The sequence below is a fragment of the Cyprinus carpio genome, chromosome A3, assembly GCF_018340385.1.
Source record: "Cyprinus carpio isolate SPL01 chromosome A3, ASM1834038v1, whole genome shotgun sequence".
Classification (NCBI taxonomy): domain Eukaryota; kingdom Metazoa; phylum Chordata; class Actinopteri; order Cypriniformes; family Cyprinidae; genus Cyprinus; species Cyprinus carpio.
In genome coordinates, this window is record NC_056574.1 from 4,813,305 (window position 1) to 4,833,747 (window position 20,443).

The 20,443-nt window shown below is 38.2% G+C and overlaps 2 pseudogenes; one reads left to right on the forward strand and one right to left on the reverse strand.

Annotated features, from left to right (window-relative positions):
* The first annotated feature begins 1,169 nt into the window (after positions 1-1,169).
* On the forward strand, positions 1,170-10,255 carry LOC122135598 (annotated as a pseudogene).
* A 4,456-nt stretch (positions 10,256-14,711) lies between these two features.
* On the reverse strand, positions 14,712-20,053 carry LOC122135600 (annotated as a pseudogene).
* Positions 20,054-20,443: the final 390 nt, after the last annotated feature.

The window sequence follows — 20,443 nt, forward strand, 5'->3', positions numbered from 1 at the left end:
GTTGTAGGTTCGATTCCCAGGGAACACACATGGTAAAAAAATGTATAGCCTGAATGCACTGTAAGTCGCTTTGAATAAAAGCGTCTGCCAAATGCATAAATGTAAATATTCCTGTCATTTCACAATTATGCCATCATTGATAACACACTGTTTATCAGTATTCCAAAGGACCAAGTCACCACTTTAGTTGAGGGGCCACACACATGATGTCACTGCCCGGAAACGTAGCAGTACTAAGAGGCTCGCTACCTCTTCGGAGGTCTCTAGAGTAGCTAGTTCGGCCGTCCCCCCTGCCGGTTCACCACTTCAGGGCACCAATTCCCACTGTGGTGGGCCCAAGAAGGCTCTGGTAATGGAACAAGAAGTAAACACTCTCTTGCGGAAGGAGGTCATCAAGGTGGTCCCTCCTCTCGACAGGGAGTCTAGGTTCTACAGCTTGTACTTTATCGTTCCAAAGAAGGATGGAGGGTTGTGCTGCGGCAGGCCTCCTCTCGCTATAAAGTGTTTCTGAGGCCTCTGCTCACCAGAGCTCCGCTAGCCAGGCTAGCGTGGGGTGTAGAGGCCTCCTCTTGCTTTAGAGAGTTGTTATGCTGAGGTTACAGAAACTGCTGGGTTTGATGGCAGCTGTGTCCAACGTGATACCTTTTGGCCTGCTGCACATGAGACTCCTACAGTGGCAGCTCAAGACCAAGGGATTCTCCCCGAGGAGAACCCGCTCCGTATGCTCAAGATCAACTGCCACATCAACTGCCTGGAGATGCTGGCCATGTCTCTAGCATTGAAACACTTTCTCCTAGACCTAAGAGATCGCCATGTGTTGGTGTGCACAGACAACGCAGTGGTGGTCTCTTATATCGACCACCAGGGATTTCTGCATTCCCTCCCCCTTTACAGGTTCGTGCACCAGATGCTTGTGTGGTCCCAAGGCAAACTCCTCTCGCTGAGAGCAGTTAACATCCCTGGGCATCTCAATATGGGAGCAGACATCCTGTCGAGGCAAGGGCGGAGGCCTGGGGAATGGAAGCTTCACCCTGTGGTGGTGAATCAGATATGGAGAGTTTTTGGCCAGGCTCAGGTGGACCTGTTTGCAACACAGGAGTTATCGCACTGTCCCCTCTGGTTCTCTCTGACTCATCAAGCTCCTCTCAGACTGGACACTATGGTACATAATGGCCGAGGCTTTGTCTGTATGCCTTTCCCCCGATTTCTCTGCTCCGGGGAGTTCTGGAGAGAGTGTGCCAGGACAGGGTCTGTCTGCTGCTAGTAACCCCATTCTGGTTGGGCCGAGTATGGTTCTCGGACCTGATTTCCCTTCTCGACGGCTTTCCATGGGAGATTTCCGTCAGAAGGAATATCCTCTCACAGGCGGAGGGTATGATCTTTCACCCCTGCCCAGAACTGTGCAAGCCGTGGGTGTGGCCTCTGAGGGGGCAAAATTCATAGCTTCTGGTCTCTCAACCGAGGTTTTTGAGACCATCCTCCAATCTAGAGCTCCCACTATGAGGAAACTGTACACCCTGAAGTGGAAACTTTCCACTTCTTGTTGCAGAGACCATCAGCTTGACCCAGTTAACTGCCCAGTTGGTACAGTGCTGTAGTTCCTGCAGGCCTGATTCTCCACAGGGTTGACGCACTACACCTTAATGGTCTACGTGGTGGCCATTGCAGCCTACCACGCCCCTCTCAGTGGCCAGTCAGTGGGCAGACACCCCCTGGTTACACGTTTCCTCCACTGTGCGCTGAGGACTCAGGCCTAAGAAGCTTATGCTAAGCAGTGGATCATGATGCTATTTCATAGCCTTGACTCCTCTGATCTCCTTTCTCCTTTGGGGTTCAAGGCTCACTCCTTGTGAAGTTGGCCTTTGGGTGGGATGTCACCGCCTACTTTGTCAGGTGCCTACCTGCATTCTGTTCCACTCCTGGCACCTTTCTCTCTCTTTAGATGTGCTCTTCCACACTAGGCTGGGATTTATAAGTCTGGCGGTGTGGGCATTCCTGTCCCATAGAGTTTTGACGCAGCTCGAGTTCCTGAAGGGGAACTTCATTCGTTTCTTCATTCCAAGTTGACTCCGGTTCCACCACACATGCTTTTAAGCGTTCTGGTCACTTCGTCACCCACTCGTGATGTCTTGCCCATCCATTGGACTGATTACACACATGATTCAGAGCATGGTCACACTGAAGGCGTTCCCATAGCATTTTGATGCAGCATCTCGTTCCCTCTGGGAACTAGGGTTGCATGCCTAACCTGGAGACGTTTTTAGACATAAAATGTAATTCTAATGAATTCACTGTTGAGATTTAAAACACATTTTCATTTTTACAGGAATCAGACTTTGGAATAAAGAGCAGCTTCAGCAGAATATACGCTCTAGTACCCAAATTAACACCGGATTCAATGTTACAGCATCAGACTCCATTCAGGACAAATCTAAATTACTAAATATTGATGGTGAACTGAAACTGAGTCTTTTAGGGGATCTTATCCATGTTAGTGGAGCAGCAAAGTATCTCAAAGACAACAAGATGTCTTTCATACAGCAGAGACTGACGCTGCATTATCATTCAACCAGCAGGTTTGAAGAACTGACCATGAATCATTTGACTTCAGGAAATATTCTTGACGATAATAATGATATAGCAACTCATGTGGTGACAGCAATACTGTATGGCGCAGATGCCTGCTTTGTGTTTGACAGAGAAGTTTCCTCGGATGAGGACAAAAGCACAGTAGAAGGGGAAGTAAAAGTGGCTCTTGAGAAACTACAGGGTTCTGTTTCAGTAGATGCAAACACTAATCTCAGCATGAATGACAACCAGAAAACTGCAGTCAAAAACTTTACTTGCAGATTTTATGGAGATTTCCAGCTACCGTCGAACCCAACCTCTTTTGAAGATGCGTTGAAGGTTTTTGCTGATCTTCCAAAACTGCTGAAAGAAAAACAAGAGCTGGCGGTTCCACTGAGAATTTGGCTTTATCCTCTGGACAAACTTCACAAAAGAGCTTCTAAACTTCAGAAAGACATCAGCATGGATCTAATAATTGAGATTGAATCAGTGAATGAAAGTTTAAATACAGTTGAGATGAAATGCAGTGATCTTCTGAAAGAATTGCCTGCTCTGATGTTTACTGCATTTCATGATAAAATTCTACACATGAAGCAAAACTGCTACAAATACAAGTTAAGACTCATGAAGAAACTCGGCTCTCTGCTGCCAAACATTCGTGGGGACATGATGAAGGAAACCACACTGAATGATCTTCTACAAGAACATGATGCATCTCCATTCAGAGGAAGTGACCTCACAGAATGGGTGAAAGAGAGAGAAATTGAGTCTGAGATCATAAAAACAGTCCTCAGACAGCTGAAGGATGCTGGAGCACAGGTAGAAGTCAATATAGATGCCATCATGATGGATCTGGAAGATGGAAATCTGGTCAGTTACACATTCACATCATTGGATTGGGCTGATGTGCTTCTGCCTAAACAAAAGGTCTATCTGAGTCCTTCAACACAAGGAGAAACTGATGAGAAGAGTCCTGATTCAAAGAAAAATACTTGGCTCACTCCTGAGATCAAAACTGGCATAAGGAGAAATCTGAAGATGTTTAAAAACTTGATCAAATCAAACAGCTGTAAACAACACAAGTTCATTGTGTCGTCAAAGGAAATGGTGAATCATCCAGGTTCCTGCATTCTCCTGTATGAAAGTGAATGTGATGAAGCTGTGTGTTTTACTCCTCCATCCAAACCAGCCTGTCCAGTTACTGAAGAGGTCAAAGGTCAAAGTGTGATTCTGAAGGTTCCTCCATCATATCCCGCTACAGTGGAGCTCAGATTACTGTATAAACCGAAGCAGGACTCAGTCTGGACATCTAAACCTGTGCTGAAGAATCAAGACACAGTTACTCTGACTGATCTAAGAGAAGAAACTGAGTATGAGATCAAATGTGCAGCGCTGGGGAAACTCAACTACACTGTAGACAGTGATGTCATCCATCTAAGGGTCATTGAGAAGCAGCTCATCATGGCAATAGATTCTGTCATTGAAAATCTGACTTTTACTGAAAACAAGTGTAATGAACTTTTGCAAGACACCAGGATGAAAACATTTAAAGCATTTTACAAGAAGATTGAAGACATGAAGCATTTCTGTCAAATATACAGACAAAATTTGAATGATACAAGTCAGTTGCGGATCCGGTCAGTTCAAGCCTGTGAAGAAGAGACTTGTGCTTTGTCCAATCTTCTACAAGCTCACGAGGAGTCTCCATTTAACAAACGGGACCTTATGGAGTGGATCACAGGGAAAGAAAAAGAATTACACACAGTTGGGGAGCTTCTTCAACAATTATTGGACCTTGGAGCTAAAGAGATTTCAAGCTTAGATACAGTTTTGTCAAATATTAAGGTAGAGAATGTGGTTTGCTACATGTTTAGTTCCCTTGAGCAGCCAGAAGAGCTGCTTGCTCTACAAGAAAATTACTTGAAACCTCAAACATTGTGGAAGAATCCAGGAACAACTCCTCAAATATTGACGTGGTTAACTAAAAACGTCAGGGAGAAAATGAAAGAAAATGTAAACATATTTAAGGAGTTGATGATGTTACACTGCAGTCAATCCAATAAATTTATTGTTTCCTCAAAAGAACACAAAAAACACCCTGGTTCCTGCATTATTCTCTATGAAAATGGATGTGATGTTTGTTTTACTCCTCCATCCAAACCAGCCTGTCCAGTCACTGAAGAGGTCAAATGTCAGTGTGTGGTTCTGAAGGTTCCTCCATCATGTCCTGCTACAGTGGAGCTCAGATTACTGTATAAACCAAAGCAGGACTCAGTCTGGACATCTAAACCTGTGCTGAAGAATCAAGACACAGTTACTCTGACTGATCTGAGAGAAGAAACTGAGTATGAGATCAAATGTGCAGCGCTGGGGAAACTCAACTACACTGTAGACAGTGATGTGATCAGCATTACCACAGAGGTAAGATCAAATACATTTAAGTGATTGATTAGAAATATATGCAGCTTTATTAATTAGTGTCTGTTGCTACTATATTATAGTTTAATTTTTCCCAATTTTAATTTCATTTCCAATTTTTATCAGCACTTTATTAGAATGAAATGTGTCTTTCAGCAAAGTACAAGAAACCATGTAAAAGCAAGTACTGGAAAACACAGAATTAAATAAATGAATTAGTGTTTTGTCTATTAAACAGGGAGAAAATAAGAATACTGGAACAGCAGAACACAGAGCCGAAAAAATACAGCAACTATTTCACAAACTTGATCTTGATATCAGGCACCACAATAATCTCAGAGCTGCAGATATTCTTCAAATAACTGCACATTCATTACAGTCTCATGAATCTTGTGCTGAAGAGGAGTTGATTCAGACTTTCATACAAAAACTTCTGATGATGGACTACAGAGCAAGATACGTTAGTGTTGATTAGGTTATTGATAAGGATAATTTTGAAGATGGGATAAGTGGCTTGTATGATGATGAGAGTGATATTTTCATTGAAATGTCTTTGTCTAATAAAAGAACAAGTCAATCTCTGCAAATTCATTCGATGGATGTTCAGATGGCTGTGTTTCATTGTGCTGATGGTTTTCTGAAGCAGCTGATGGTCACTAAACTGTCCCAGTGTCAGTACGCTCTGCCTCTGCTTGTTCCTGATCCATTCACACAACAGATTGAGTTTCCTCTCTGGACATTCAGACAAATCAACAAGAGCTGGAAGATGAGAAACATTAACAATGAAATCATCAGTCAAACCCAGCCCATCTACAAGCAGAAACTCCAATGGTGTTTTTCTTCAGGTTTGGCTCTGTGTCTTCATCCAAGTCTCAGCTGATGAACAGTCTGATCAATGAGAAACACAACACGTTCTTCCACAGGAACTGCCAAGGCAGCAGCAAAACCAGAGTCCTGATTGATGGATTGGTTGGTGTAGATTGGTTCTGCCCTTCTGGGTGAAAAAAACAGATATATTTTATGTGTGTGTTTTGTTTTGTGTTATATACGGTGTTGTGGGAGACCATGAGAAACAGCTGCAGATCCTCACCGAAATGTCTTCAGTCAATGTTGTTGTTCTACCACAACTGGACAGGAATGACAAACATGGAGCAAAGATACAAAAGCTGTACAGGAACAGTAAGCCACTTATTTGCCTTCTTACTGAGGATATTTCAACCATCAAAAAACGGAAGGTTAAATACAAAATTGGTTTAAATGGCAGAAATCAGTCAGATGTATGTAAAGAAATCAGAATTGCTATAAATGATTGTCTTTCAGAATCATCTTCCACTTTGAGACTTGAAGATGTGTCCAAACACTCAGACATCAGAGTAGATGAGGAAGACGATGATGACTGCAGGAGAGGAAGAGAAGCAGCACAGCAGATGATGAGTTTACTGGAGAAAAAAGATCTGATAGAAATTAAAGAATCATTTCTGCCTCATCAGGGGAAACTGTGGCATCAGTGGAGTCAGAAGAACAGAGAACTACATCGACCTCAAGGAGATGAGACAGAAATGGAAATAGGTAGAAAACAAACAGAAATGAATCAAATTCGTCAACAGCAGCATAAATCTGACATCAGTGAGTTTATGAAAATTTTTATCCAAGAAATTAACTTAAATGGTGCAAACCAGATGTTTTTCTTCAAATGGTTCAGAATCCTCCTGGATGAATATATCTCAGCTGACCTTTCTAATCTTCATTACAAGTATAATGAAAAGTGGTCAACAGCTGTAGAACTGAAAGAGAATCATGAACCTGGACAAATCAAAGTTAAACAAACTGAACTTGAGAGAATGTCTGAGGATCTTCAATCCACAGCTTTTGGTTTGGAGCACATCATGAGGGAGATCGGTCAGATCTATGAATCATGTTCATCTTTGAAGAAGAACAAGAAAGACCTACAGGTTCACTTTTCTTCTCTCCCGAGTCTTGCAGCTGAGATGATGATCTCTGGATTTCCACTGGAGCTGATGGATGGAGATGCTGCTCATGTTCCTGTGATCTGGATCTCTGCTGTTCTAGATCAACTCGTCCAGAAACTGGGAGACCAGAGAGTCTTTGTGCTGTCAGTTTTAGGGATTCAGAGCTCTGGGAAATCCACCATGCTGAATGCCATGTTTGGACTCCAGTTTGCAGTTAGTGCTGGCAGGTGCACTAGAGGAGCTTTCATGCAGCTGATCAGAGTGTCAGATGAGATGAAAACACAGATAAACATTGACTATATTCTGGTTGTTGATACTGAGGGTCTGCGTGCTTTAGAACTGGCTGGTAGATCGACAAGAGGTCATGACAATGAATTGGCCGCATTTGTTGTTGGTCTTGCAAATCTGACCTTGATCAACATCTTTGGAGAAAACCCATCTGAGATGCAGGAGATTCTTCAGATTGTTGTTCAGGCCTTCATGAGGATGAAAAAGGTCAGATTGAATCCTAGCTGTATGTTTGTGCATCAGAACGTCTCAGACATCACAGCTGGAGAGAAAAACATGGAGGGAAGGAGAAGACTGCTGGAGAAACTGGATGAGATGACAAAACTTGCTGCTGAAGAGGAAGACTGTGATGCAGAATGTTTCAGTGACGTCATTAGATTTGATGTACAGAATGATGTGAAGTATTTCGCTCAGCTCTGGGAGGGCAGCCCACCAATGGCACCACCAAAACCAATCTACTGTGAGAATATTCAAGAACTAAAGGAAACTATTATTACTCATGCAGCTAAATCAAATAGACTTATGCTGACACACTTAAAAGATCGTATTAAAGATCTCTGGGAGGCTTTACTGAATGAACGATTTGTCTTTAGCTTCAGAAATTCTTTGGAGATTTCAGCCTACAGGAAACTGGAGACTGAATACAGCAAGTGGTCCTTTAGTCTTCGCAGTGCCATGATGGAAACTGAGAACAATGTATACAACAAAATAGAAAATGAAGTAATTCATAAGGCTGAGGAAATTGATCTTCAAAGTGAACTGAAGAAGACAAGTGAAGAAGTAGAAAAGTCAATGTCTGAATTCTTTGATAAAGACAGAGATAAAGATTTATTGATTCAGTGGAAAACATCATTTGAAATTAAAATCAAAGATCTTCAGGAAAACATTGTGAGAGAAACAAAGAAGAAATTAAGAGAGATTCTTCAGCAGCGATACCTGAAGAAAAAGATTGATGCTCAGAGGACAAATCATGAAAACACTCTCTATGAAAAGAGCAAAGAACTTGCCTTGAAACTTAAAGACAAAACAAATGATGAAGAAACACTGAAGAAAGAGTTTCATTTGTTTTGGGAACAGTGTGTGAAGAAGATCAGAGACAATCCTCCAATCAAAGAGATTGATATAATGAGAGATGTGAGAGAGATCCTCAGTAACATCTGTAAAACTGCTCCTCTAGACCACTGGAGGGATATTTTCTCTGTGTCGAGTTATTCAGAATATGTACAGTGTAAGAAATCCAGTGGATTTACAAGACATGTTACAAATATTTATAGATCAGCTAAAGATAAGTTGGGGTACATTCTATTTAAAGAGGATGAATCCCAGATAAAATCATTGGTCACAGATGTTGACCAGCAGACAGACACAATGATTCAGTCATTTAACATTTCAAAGATGGGATACAACATCGGTTACATACAACAACTGACAGACTACATAAAGAGGAGGGAAACAGAACATGAGGAAGGAACAGTGCAATATGAGTTCAAGAATGAATTCTTTATCGATTTGGTTCTTTCCATCTGTCAGAGAGCAAACAGGAAGATAACTGACCAACACAGAAAGTTCAGGGAAACCAATGATCCTGTGATATATGTCGAGAAGAAGAGAGAAGAGTATTATAGTATCTTTCAAAAATACTGTAATGAAGCTCCATCAGCTGCTGTTTTTGGTGAGATCATCTGTCAGAAACTGAAAGAGCCCATTGAGCAGAGTGTCTACAAGAAGACTGCCAGAGATCTGACATACGAAATTATGAAAAACTGTGAATCACTGAGTGGAAACAGATTAAATTTGGAGAAACACATCCTGAAGACACTGGCAGAAGAGGTGGATTTTGTCAAATACATGGATTACATGAATTATCCCAGAGATTACTTCAAGAGTTTCATCAGAGATGAAGTCACTCGGTACATCACTGATAAGTTCAGTCTCAGTGTTTTACCCAAGATGAAGGAGAACATTAAATTCCTGCAGCAGAAGATCGTAGAAGCAGCTCATGAATCTACTGAACATGTTCAAGTGAACAGTGGAGATGTTAGTTTGTGGTTGAAGAGTTTCACACAGAAGCTCTCAGACGTACTGATCTTCTCTGAGAAAGACCTCAGTGGAGAGAAACATCATGATGTTGATGATTTCAACCTCCTAGAAGATGTCATAAGAGAAAAACTTCCTGCTATAATATCTGATATCAGCAGTAGATTTAACACAAATACATTTCCAGTAAAGCTAGACAGAAAGGACAGACCAGATGAGCTTCTGACTGATCACTTCTGTCAGTGCTGTTGGGTTCAGTGTCCATTCTGTAAAGCCATCTGCACCAACACCATAGAAAACCATCATGGAGATCACAGTGTGGCTTTCCACAGAATAATTGGATTTAATGGAATGGATTACAAGAATATAACAAACGTATCTATTAGCATCTGCACATCAGCAGTAGCAAGCGATCAAACATTCAGTGCCAATGACTCAGATGATACAGTCCTCTGGAGAGATTACAGAGATTACAGAAGAGCAGGAGGAGTTTATGCAGACTGGAGCATCACCCCTGATCTCTCTGAACTGCCCTACTGGAAGTGGTTTGTGTGTCGATTCCAGAAAGATCTGGAAAAATACTACAGTAAAACATTTGAGAAGAGTGTTGAGATCCCAGATGAATGGAGAACATACTCAAAACAGAAAGCTATTGAGAGTTTGTATCAATACATCTGATGGAGAAGATAAGAAATCATAATAAGAAAATCATTTCTGTTAAACATTAACATTACATAAACATTAAAGACAACATTCAATTTAAAAGTGTTTTATGAAGCTAGAAAAATTCTTTAGAAAGATTTGTACTTTCTTTAGATAGTCAACATTTAAAAAAACGTAATAGTTTTTGCAGCATACTTTACAGATTTGTATTTTTAAACTGCAAACAATGAAGCATCTCATGAAACTGTTTGTTACACAATATTTTGATCAATAAATCGAATGGTTTGTATGAACCTTGAATTATTATAAGAATAAAAAACTTACAAAAATAACACCTGTCCTTTTGTCTTCTTGAAGTCCTGAACAAATGAATAAAGATTGAGATCCACAACTTCCTGCTTCAGCACTAAACACATACACACAAACACAGAGAGAGAGAGAGAGAGAGAGAGAGAGAGAGAGAGAGAGAGAGAGAGAGACTTTTATAATATAGTAAAATGATTTCCACCCAATAAGCATTGCATTTAAACTTATGAATATTAAGAAATTAAGACATTGTTTAGAAGACAATGTTCTGTAATATTACTGGAAGATAACAAAATTTAAACAATGAATAATGACACTAACTTAATGACACTGTTATTGAACTGAATTGAATCAACACTGAATCTGAATTAAGCTGAATAATGATACTATTGTATTCTTTAGAGCTGCTTTATAGATAAAATTCCATAATTAATGAATTTTGCAACATAAATGCATATTTTCTTATGTTTATTAAGCTGTTATGAAACAATCTGTATTGTATTTTATTGTAAGTGCTATATAAATAATTGTGACAACAAATATTCATTATAAATTTACAGGTTACTGTAAAATAAAGTTTTTTGTTATTATTAATACTAATTTGTTTTACAGTATAATATTATAAAAATACCAACAAATACAACAGTAAATATGGACAATAAATAAATAATAATATATAAAAGCAACAACTGGATATGATTGAGTTGTAAGAACTAACTGAATAAATACATATAAAGCTAGCTATATACAGTGTGTGTGTGTGTGTGTGTGTGTGTGTGTGTGTGTGTGTGTATATATGTATATAAAATATCTCTGAGGCCCCCCGCAAAGAAGGCGACGGGGCCCCTACCACCAGCAGAGATGCCATGCCACGTGTGAAAATCTTTTGTGCACCTGCTGCAATATACTACTGAGTCCGTCTCCCCCATTTACATAACTGATTTAACAGTAATGAATGTGGAAAATTATCGTTGCGTTGATGCATTTGATGTTATTATTGAATAACATTACAAATAAATATGTGAAGTGATTTTGATAACGCTTTTTAGTCAGACTGAAATCTCTACAGGAATAAATATTCAGTCTGAACGTGAAGGCAATAAAAGTGCCTCTGCTCTGATTTGATTGTTATTAATAATAATTTAGGCCCTGGTCTACTTATTTTATTTAACAGTATAGGCTCAATAAATTTGCTGTAAGCTGCAGAACAAGTCTTAGTTGGCCTGTACAAACATCGCTAGTTGTAGAAAATAAATTATGCAAGCAAAATTCATGTCGTGTAGTAAGAAAATTAATAGTAAAAGAACTAGGAGAAAAACATTAAAGGAATAACTACACTTTACGATATATGCTACATTTAAAGAACTACTTTACATTTAAAAAACTTTGCATACCAACTTCTGACATTTTTTAAATGTTATTTAACATAAATATATTAGGTTACACCATTAAAACTATAATTTAAGGGTAAGAAAAAGTAAATAGATCTTTATACAATCGTTGCTACTTTTTTTTCCCAGTGGGAGATAAATGCTTAATGTAAAACTGTGCTCTGTGTTCATATTTTGGGCTCTTCAGCAGTTTGATCTTTTAATATCAGTCTTAATGCATAGCTAAGCCAGTTAAGCGTAAAAATATGCACTTCAATCACAGTTTCATTATCTTAGAGGTGTTTATGACAAGTGAAATGTGAGGGAAAAAAAAATATTTTCCCTAGTTGCTGTTTTAGAACATTATTAAGCCACGTTAAGAGCTTTTCACACGCTTTTCCACCCCATTGCACTAACTTTGCACTCGTTTGCAGTTTCTAGAGCATGACACAGCATTCTAAAAAAAAAAAAAACCAAATTCCACTAGCATTTTTCAAAGCTAAAGCACTCTATGTGGATTGTGAATGCCTTTTAGAATGTCCTGCGACGGGGCCCTCCAAAGAGGCGGGCCCCCACGAACTGCGGGAGCTGCAGGGCTGTCCCCCAATGCCACTGAAACTATAACCCTTACCCAGCACTGATATAAGCCTACATTAAGAGAGAAAAAGATGGGCAAATGTGCATGACTGTTTGAGGAAGAAGGCTGCATGGATAGCTGCATGAGAGTTACCATAAGATAAGAGGTGATGTTACAGACGGAGTGCAGATCATTCCCAACTGAAACAATTGTGCATGAAATCTAGACATACAGGTACTGTGTTTTCTTATAAATACCCTCTGTTTGTAGTGTGAAATATAAATGTGGCACACAACATTAAAGAATTAGATCAATTTAATTAGGAATACAATTAATGCATGAGGTGCAGAAGGGCAGTTGACAAGTAGAATTTTTTAAATGTTAAAAAGCACTAATATTTAATATAAGTATTTAGGCTTTATAAAGCTAAATATTTTATAATTTTAATGCAATGCTGTTTATAGTAGTATGTATTCATTAGACAACTCGCACCTGCACAAACTGACTGGCCATTTTATCAATTTTAAGCTAACGATTAGCATTTGACCTTCAAGTCCCTTTTATTAATGTGTATTATCTACATAAACAAACAAACAAACAAAAAACAGATGGATCAACATATTTAACACACAATTAGGTTAAAAACTCATTGTTGACATCATCCTGGAACCTTGAAAAAAATTTGCTCATAGACATTTAGTTTTATGAAATGTATATGAACTATCATATTTTTTTTCATGTAATATTGTTTGGTTCATCAAATTTTAATCAGAATTTTAAGACAAAAGACTCATAATATAACATCAAAATTTTATTTTTATTTGTTCTAACAGAATAATAATAATAATAATAATAATAATAATAATAATAATAATAATAATAATACACTTAGGTTACTGTTTCATATTCATATTTTTCCATTTATATTGAGACATTTTAAGAAATTTTTCAGTATTGAAGACATACACATTTATTATGAAGTACACGATTTACTTATATTTGTAAATGTTATCTTATCTTGTCACATCAGATCGAACTGTAACATCAATATTAAAAAAAACCTGGATCTTAAAAACTGTCCTCAGTCATCTTATTTTATATCAATTTATCTGTTTTGACTGAGTATTCACTTTGAAGAATCAGTTAAAACTATTTAGTGTTTACCTGTTTTCAATTTTAAAGACAACTGTTGTATTATATATTGGAAACTTTGAATCCTCTTTGACAACAGAAGATGCAACTATAACAAGCTCTAGCTTGATTTCAACTTATTCACTTTGTGCCATGTTTGGATTACTACAGTAAGTGTTTTGTTTACAATGCATTTTGAGTACACTGCACTTAATGCAGAATTTACATTCGTTTTGTGAAACCACTTTGAAAACACCTGTCATTTGCATTATGTAATACACTATTGCTGATACAGCATTCAAAGTGTTGTTTTGATTCTTCTGTGAAATCAATTCACGACACCTGAGATAAGGCCTCCATTTTAGTGAATTTTGATAACTCAATATAACAAAAGTACCAACTCTTGCCTTTTGCCTTTGTTAATGCCAATATGCATTTTTACTTGTAAAATTATTTTACACACACACACACACACACACACACACACACACACACACACACACACACACACACACACACACACACACACACACACACACACAGAGGTAAACATAAATATACTCATGAATACAATAAGTTTATTTTTTGTTTCTTGTACATAATCACAAACACATGCACTCATACTACAGGTCTAAAATGTGCATACATTTAAACCCCGCAGAAAGTCTGATGGGCAGACACAAAGATACACATTTGCAGGAATGTATTGGAAAGCATTCTATGAAAAACACTATTGGGTATCATATTTGTGTTTCAATAAGTTTGAAGCAGTTTTCAGAAAGTAATTTAAAAGTAAAGTAATTAGTAAAACATTTTTCATCACTCAAAAAAACTATTTCAAATAAAAAGGACAACATATTATTTTTATTGTTAAGATGCACACAGTATATTTTATAATCAGAAATTTAAAACCTTCACAACCCACTTTTATTGTCACTACTAATAACTATATTAAAGAACTGCTTAGTGTTAAATTATCTTAATTTATGAGTTCACAGGTCCATGTTACCTCTGAATTGAAGAGAGGGTAAATGTGGCTTGTTGGCTGTGGTGGAGGGCTCGAGACCTAAACTGAGCCTGAAGTACCCCCTGGACTTTCTTGGCTGGTTTAGTAGTAAGAAGTGTTGGGTGGCAGAGGTAAGAAGTGGTTTATACAGCATACGCTTATTCTGGCACTGATTGCTTGGATTAACCTAAATTCAAATATTCCTCCTGAACTTTCGTCAAGAACTTCATTTAAACAATTAACTTCGGCACCCATAAAATACTAAATCTAATATATATATATATATATATATATATATATATATATATATATAGATATATATATATATATAATATATATATATATATATATATATATTTTAAAAAAAAGAGCAGAAGATAATGATGAAACTGATTTGAACACAGCAAACTAAATCGAAATGACAAATGGTGTTGTTTTCTCACAATATGATATTTTGTTCCAACAGCTATTGTCTTATACAGTGTTGCTGATAAAGTTGGAGGTGAGACATTGGACTTGAAATTTTTCACTTCTAACCTCAATGCAACCTCAATTTTTGCTTGTTCAATTAAATGTAATTATCCAAACTCTCAATAGCGTCCAGTTTTGAGTATTTTTTCCATTCATCTGGTATCTTACCCTGTCCTCAAATGTTTTTTTTTTTGTGGTGTTTTTCCAAATCTTTCTGGAATCTGCACACAAACCACTTCCAGTAGGGCAGTTCAGAGAGATCAGGGGTGATGCTCCAGTCTGCATAAACTCCTCCTGCTCTTCTGTACTCTCTCCAGGGGACTTCATCATCTGAGTCATTGGGATAAATATATAGAATGCTGCTTGCTACTGCTGATGTGCAGATATGAGTAGACAAGTTAGATGTATCACTGAAATAGATTCCATTCAGGCCAATACTACGATGGAAAGGAGCGCTGTGATCTCCATGATGATTTTCTATGCTGTAGGTGCAGGTGGCTTTACAGAATGGACACTGAACCCAACAGCACTGACAGAAGTGATCAGTCAGAATCTCATGTGGCCTGAACTTATAGTCAAGCTTTACTGGAAAGGTTTCTGTGTTAAAACTATTGCTGATGTCAGACATTATAGCAGTAAGATCTTTTTTTATCACATCTTCTAGGAGGTTGAAATCATCAACATCATGATGTTTCTCTCCACTGAGGTCTTTTTCAGAGAAGATCAGTACGTCTGAGAGCTGCTGTGTGAAACTCTTCAACCACAAACCAACATCTCCACTGTTGACTTGAACATGTTCAGTGGATTCATGAGCTGCTTTCATGATCTTCTGCTGCAGGAGTTTAATGTTATGTTTCATCTTGGGTAAAACACTGAGACTGAACTTATCAGTGATGTACCGACTGACTTCATCTCTGATGAAACTCTTGAAGTGAAGCCTGGGATAATTCAGGTAATCCATGTATTTGACAAAATCCTCCTCTTCTGCCAGTGTCTTCAGGATGTGTTTCTCAAGATTTGACCTGTTTCCACTCAGTGATTCACAGTTTTTCATAATTTCGTATGTCAGATCTCTGGCAGTCTTCTTGTAGACACTCTGCTCTATGGGCTCTTTCAGTTTCTGACAGATGATCTCCCCAAAAATGGCAGCTGATGGAGCTTCATTACAGTATTTTTGAAAGATACTATAATACTCTTCTCTCTTCTTCTCAACATATATCACAGGATCATTGGTTTCCCTGAACAGTCTGTGTTGGTCGGTGATCATCTGGTTTGCTTTTTTACAAATGGAAAGAACTAAATCGATTAAGAATTCATCTTTGAACTCATATTTCACTGGTTCTTCCTGAAGTTCTGTTACTCTCTTATTGATATAATCTATGAGTTTTTGAATGCAGCTCATGTTGTAGCCCATCTTTGTAATGTTAAATGACTGAATCATTGTGTCTGTCTGCTGGTCAACATCTGAGACTAATGATCTTATTTGAGCTTCATTCTCTGGAGACAGAGTTCGAATATTTCCAAATGTTCCTTTCATTGTACTGAAAGCACCTTTTATCAACTCTTTAACCCCCTTTTTTGTGGACTTTTTGAAAATAACATAATCAAAAAAACTCCAAACAGTGAAAATATTGATGTACTCACTGTCCTCTTTAATGTGGTCAGCAGAGGGATGCCCCTTATAGATGTCACTGAGGATTTTTATCACATCTCTCATTATGTCAATGTCATTGATTGGCAGTGTGTCTGAGATAATCTCATCTACAGTCTGCTCCAAACACAAATCAAACTCTTTCTTCAGTGTTTCTTCATCATTTGCTTTGTCTTTGAGTTTTAAGGGAAGTTCTTTGCTCTTTTCATAGAGAGTGTTTTCATGATTTGTCCTTTGATCATCAATCTTTTTCCTCAGGTCTCGCTGCTGAAGAATCCCATTTAATTTCCTTTTTGTTTCTCTCACAATATTTTCCTGAAGCTCTTTGATCTTGATTTCAAATGATATTTTCCATTGAATCAGTATATCTTTATCTTTGTCTTTCTCAAAGAATTCAGACATTGACTTTTTTATTTCTTCACTTGTCTTTTTCAGTTCTCTTTGAAGATCAGTTTCCTCAACTTCATCAACTGCTTCATTTTCTATTTTGTTGTGTAGTTTGCTCTCTGTTTCCATCATGGCACTGCGAAGACTCCAGGACCACTTGCTGTATTCAGTCTCCAGTTTCCTATAAACTGAGATCTCCAGAGAATTTCTGAAGCTGAAGACAAATCGTTCATTCAGTAAAGCCTCCCAGAGATCTTTAATACGATCTTTAAAGTGTGTCAGCATAAGTCTATTTGATTTAGCTGCATGAGACATAATACTTCCCTTTAGTTCTTGAATGTTCTCACAGTAGTTTGGGTTTGGTGGTGCCATTGGTGGGCTGCCCTCCCAGAGCTGAGCAAAATACTTTACATCATTCTGTACATCAAATCTAATGACGTCACTGAAACATTTTGCATCACAGTCTTCCTCTTTAGCAGCGAGTTTTGTCATCTCATCCAGTTTCTCCAGCAGTCGTCTCCTTCCCTCCCTGTTTTTTTCTCCAGCTGTGATGTCTGAGACGTTCTGATGCACAAACACACATCTGGGATTCAGTCTGACCTTCTTCATCCTCATGAAGGCCTGAACAACAATCTGAAGAATGTCCTGCATCTCAGATGGGTTTTCTCCAAAGATGTTGATCAAGGTCAGATTTGCAAGACCAACAACAAATGTGGCCAGTTCATTGTCATGATCTCTTGTTGTTCTTCCAGCCAGTTCTAGAGCACGAAGACCCTCAGTATCAACAACCAGAATATAGTCAAAGTTCATCTGTGGTTTCATCTCGTCTGAGACTCTGATCAGCTGCATGAAAGCTCCTCTGGTGCACCTGCCAGCACTGACGGCAAACTGGAGTCCAAACATGGCGTTCAGAATGGTGGATTTCCCAGAGCTCTGAACCCCTAAAACTGACAGCACAAATACTTTCTGGTCTCCCAGTTTCTGGACGAGTTGATCTAGAACAGCAGAGATCCAGATCACAGGAACATGAGCAGCATCTCCATCCATCAGCTCCAGTGGAAATCCAGAGATCATCATCTCAGCTGCAAGACTCGGGAGAGAAGAGAAGGGAATCTGCAGGTCTTTCTTGTTTTTCTTCACAGATGAACATGATTCATAGATCTGACCGATCTCCCTCATGATGTGCTCCAAACCAAAGCCTGCAGATTCAAGATCCTGAGATATTCTCTCAAGTTCTGATTGCTCAGCCGGGAGTTGTTCAAATTCATCTTGATTCTCTTTCATTTGTAAGACTGTTGACCACTTAGCTGAGATATATTCATGCAGGAGGATTATGAGCCATCTAATGAAAAACATATTTTCATGTTCAGCCTCTGAGTTCATTTGTTTTAGAAAGAGCTTCATAAACTCACTGATGTCAGATTCATGCTGTTGCTCAAGGATTTTCTTCATTTGCGTTTGTTTTCTGCTTATTTCCATTTCTGTCTCATCTCCTTGAGCTTGATGTAGTTCTTTGTTTTTCTGACTCCACTGATGCCACAGTTTCCCCTGATGAGGCAGAAATTATTCTTTGATTTCTGTCAGATCTTTCTTCTCCAGTAAACTCATCATCTGCTGTGCTGCTTCTCTTCCTCTCCTGCAGTCATCATCATCTTCCTCATCTACTCTGATGTCTGAGTGTTTAGACACATTTTCAAGTCTGAAAGTGGAAGATGATTCTGAGAGACAATCTTTTATTGCTCTTCTGAGTTCATCAGAAACAGCTGACTGACATCTGTCTTTCAAACCAATTTTATATTTTCCTTTTTGCATCAAAGTGAGAATTGAAACATCCTCAGTAAAAAGACAAATGAGTGGCTTTCTGTTCTCATACAGGTTTAGTATCTTTGCTGCATGTTTGTCATTCCTGTCGAGTCGTGGTAGAAGAACAACATTGACTGAGCTCATTTCAGTGAGGATCTGCAGCTGTTTCTCATGATCTCCTGCATCACCGTGTAGATTACAGAACGCTACACACTCAGTGAATTTATCTGTTTCTCTTCCAGAAGGGCAGAACCAGGCGATCTCCACCACTCCATCCATCAGGACTCTGGTTTTGCTGCTGCCTGAGCAGTTCCTGTGGAAGAACGTGTTGTGTTTCTCATTGATCAGACTGTTCATCAGCTGAGACTTGGATGAAGACACAGAGCCAAACCTGAAGAAAAACACCATTGGAGTTTCTGCCTTGTAGATGGGCTGGGTTTGACTGATGATTTCATTGTTAATGTTTCTCTTCTTCCAGCTCTTGTTGATTTGTCTGAATGTCCAGAGAGGAAACTTAATCTGTTGTGTGAATGGATCAGGAACAAGCAGAGGCAGAGCGTACTGACACTGGGACAGTTTAGTGACCATCAGCTGCTTCAGAAAACTATCAGCACAATGAAACACAGCCATCTGAACATCCATCGGGTGAATTCTCTCAGATTGGCCTGTTTCTTTATTAGATACTGACCCTAAATTGCGAAAAAAATCTTCAAAATCAGCCACTTCTTTAATGGAATTATAGCTGGCTTGACCATTGTGAGCTTCCTCATTGTTGTCTTTAGTTTTAATATATCTTGCTCTGTAGTCCGTTATCAGTAATTTTTGTATGAAAGTCTGAATCAGCTGTTCTTCAGCAGAAGACCCATGGGAGTGTAATGAATGTGCAGTTAACTGAAGAACATCTGCAGCTCTCAGTTTACTGTGATGCTTGTCTTTCAGAAGTCTGTGAAATAGATTCTCTTTTTTATTCAACAGTTCCTGATGTAGGTGTTGATCTGTACTGACTCCTGATGTTCCACAGTGCTTGTTCTTTGCCTGTTGAAGAAAGAAACTTTAATTTACTTTATTTACTTTGGTTTTAAACAATTACATAATAATATCACTCTTACATTTTATTTTTGATACAATTTATTGGATTTATTGTCAGTTCCAATTTTTAAGCATAGACCTGAGAATAATATATCCAGCTCAAACGGTTGTAAATCATGAATGCCTTTAGTCAGAAACACAATTTTGGACTCTTTTGAGACAGGAAAGTTTGCAGATTATTATTATTAATTGTTTAATTGAAAACAATTCTAAAAGTGGAACAGGAAAAAGTAATAGAAGTTATAGATGTATAGAAGAGAGTTTGCGGTAAGACTTTGTTTGGGCACAGTACCAAACTTTTCCACAAATGACACCCATCTCCTTTATGATTTGAGTGATCTGAACCATATATTTCAATACAAAAATCACACTTTTTGTAAAGTAGACATTGTATTCAGAAATAGTATGGCAGTGTCTTTGAATTCAGTCTCCATCTAACAGCAAAATCACCTGTGTTAAATGTACACCTATACACTGCCAATAAACTTAATGAGACATTTCATTTTGGCTTCCAGGCAAAACACAGCAAATTAATTGCCCTGATTAAGGTTTTAAATGATCTGCATTCTATTTGGGACTCGGGTAAAGGCTGACCAACACTTAAAAGCCTTATCAGATTTTCAAAAATAGGAACACAAACATGACTATGAATATATATATATATATATATATATATATATATATATATATATATATATATATATATAT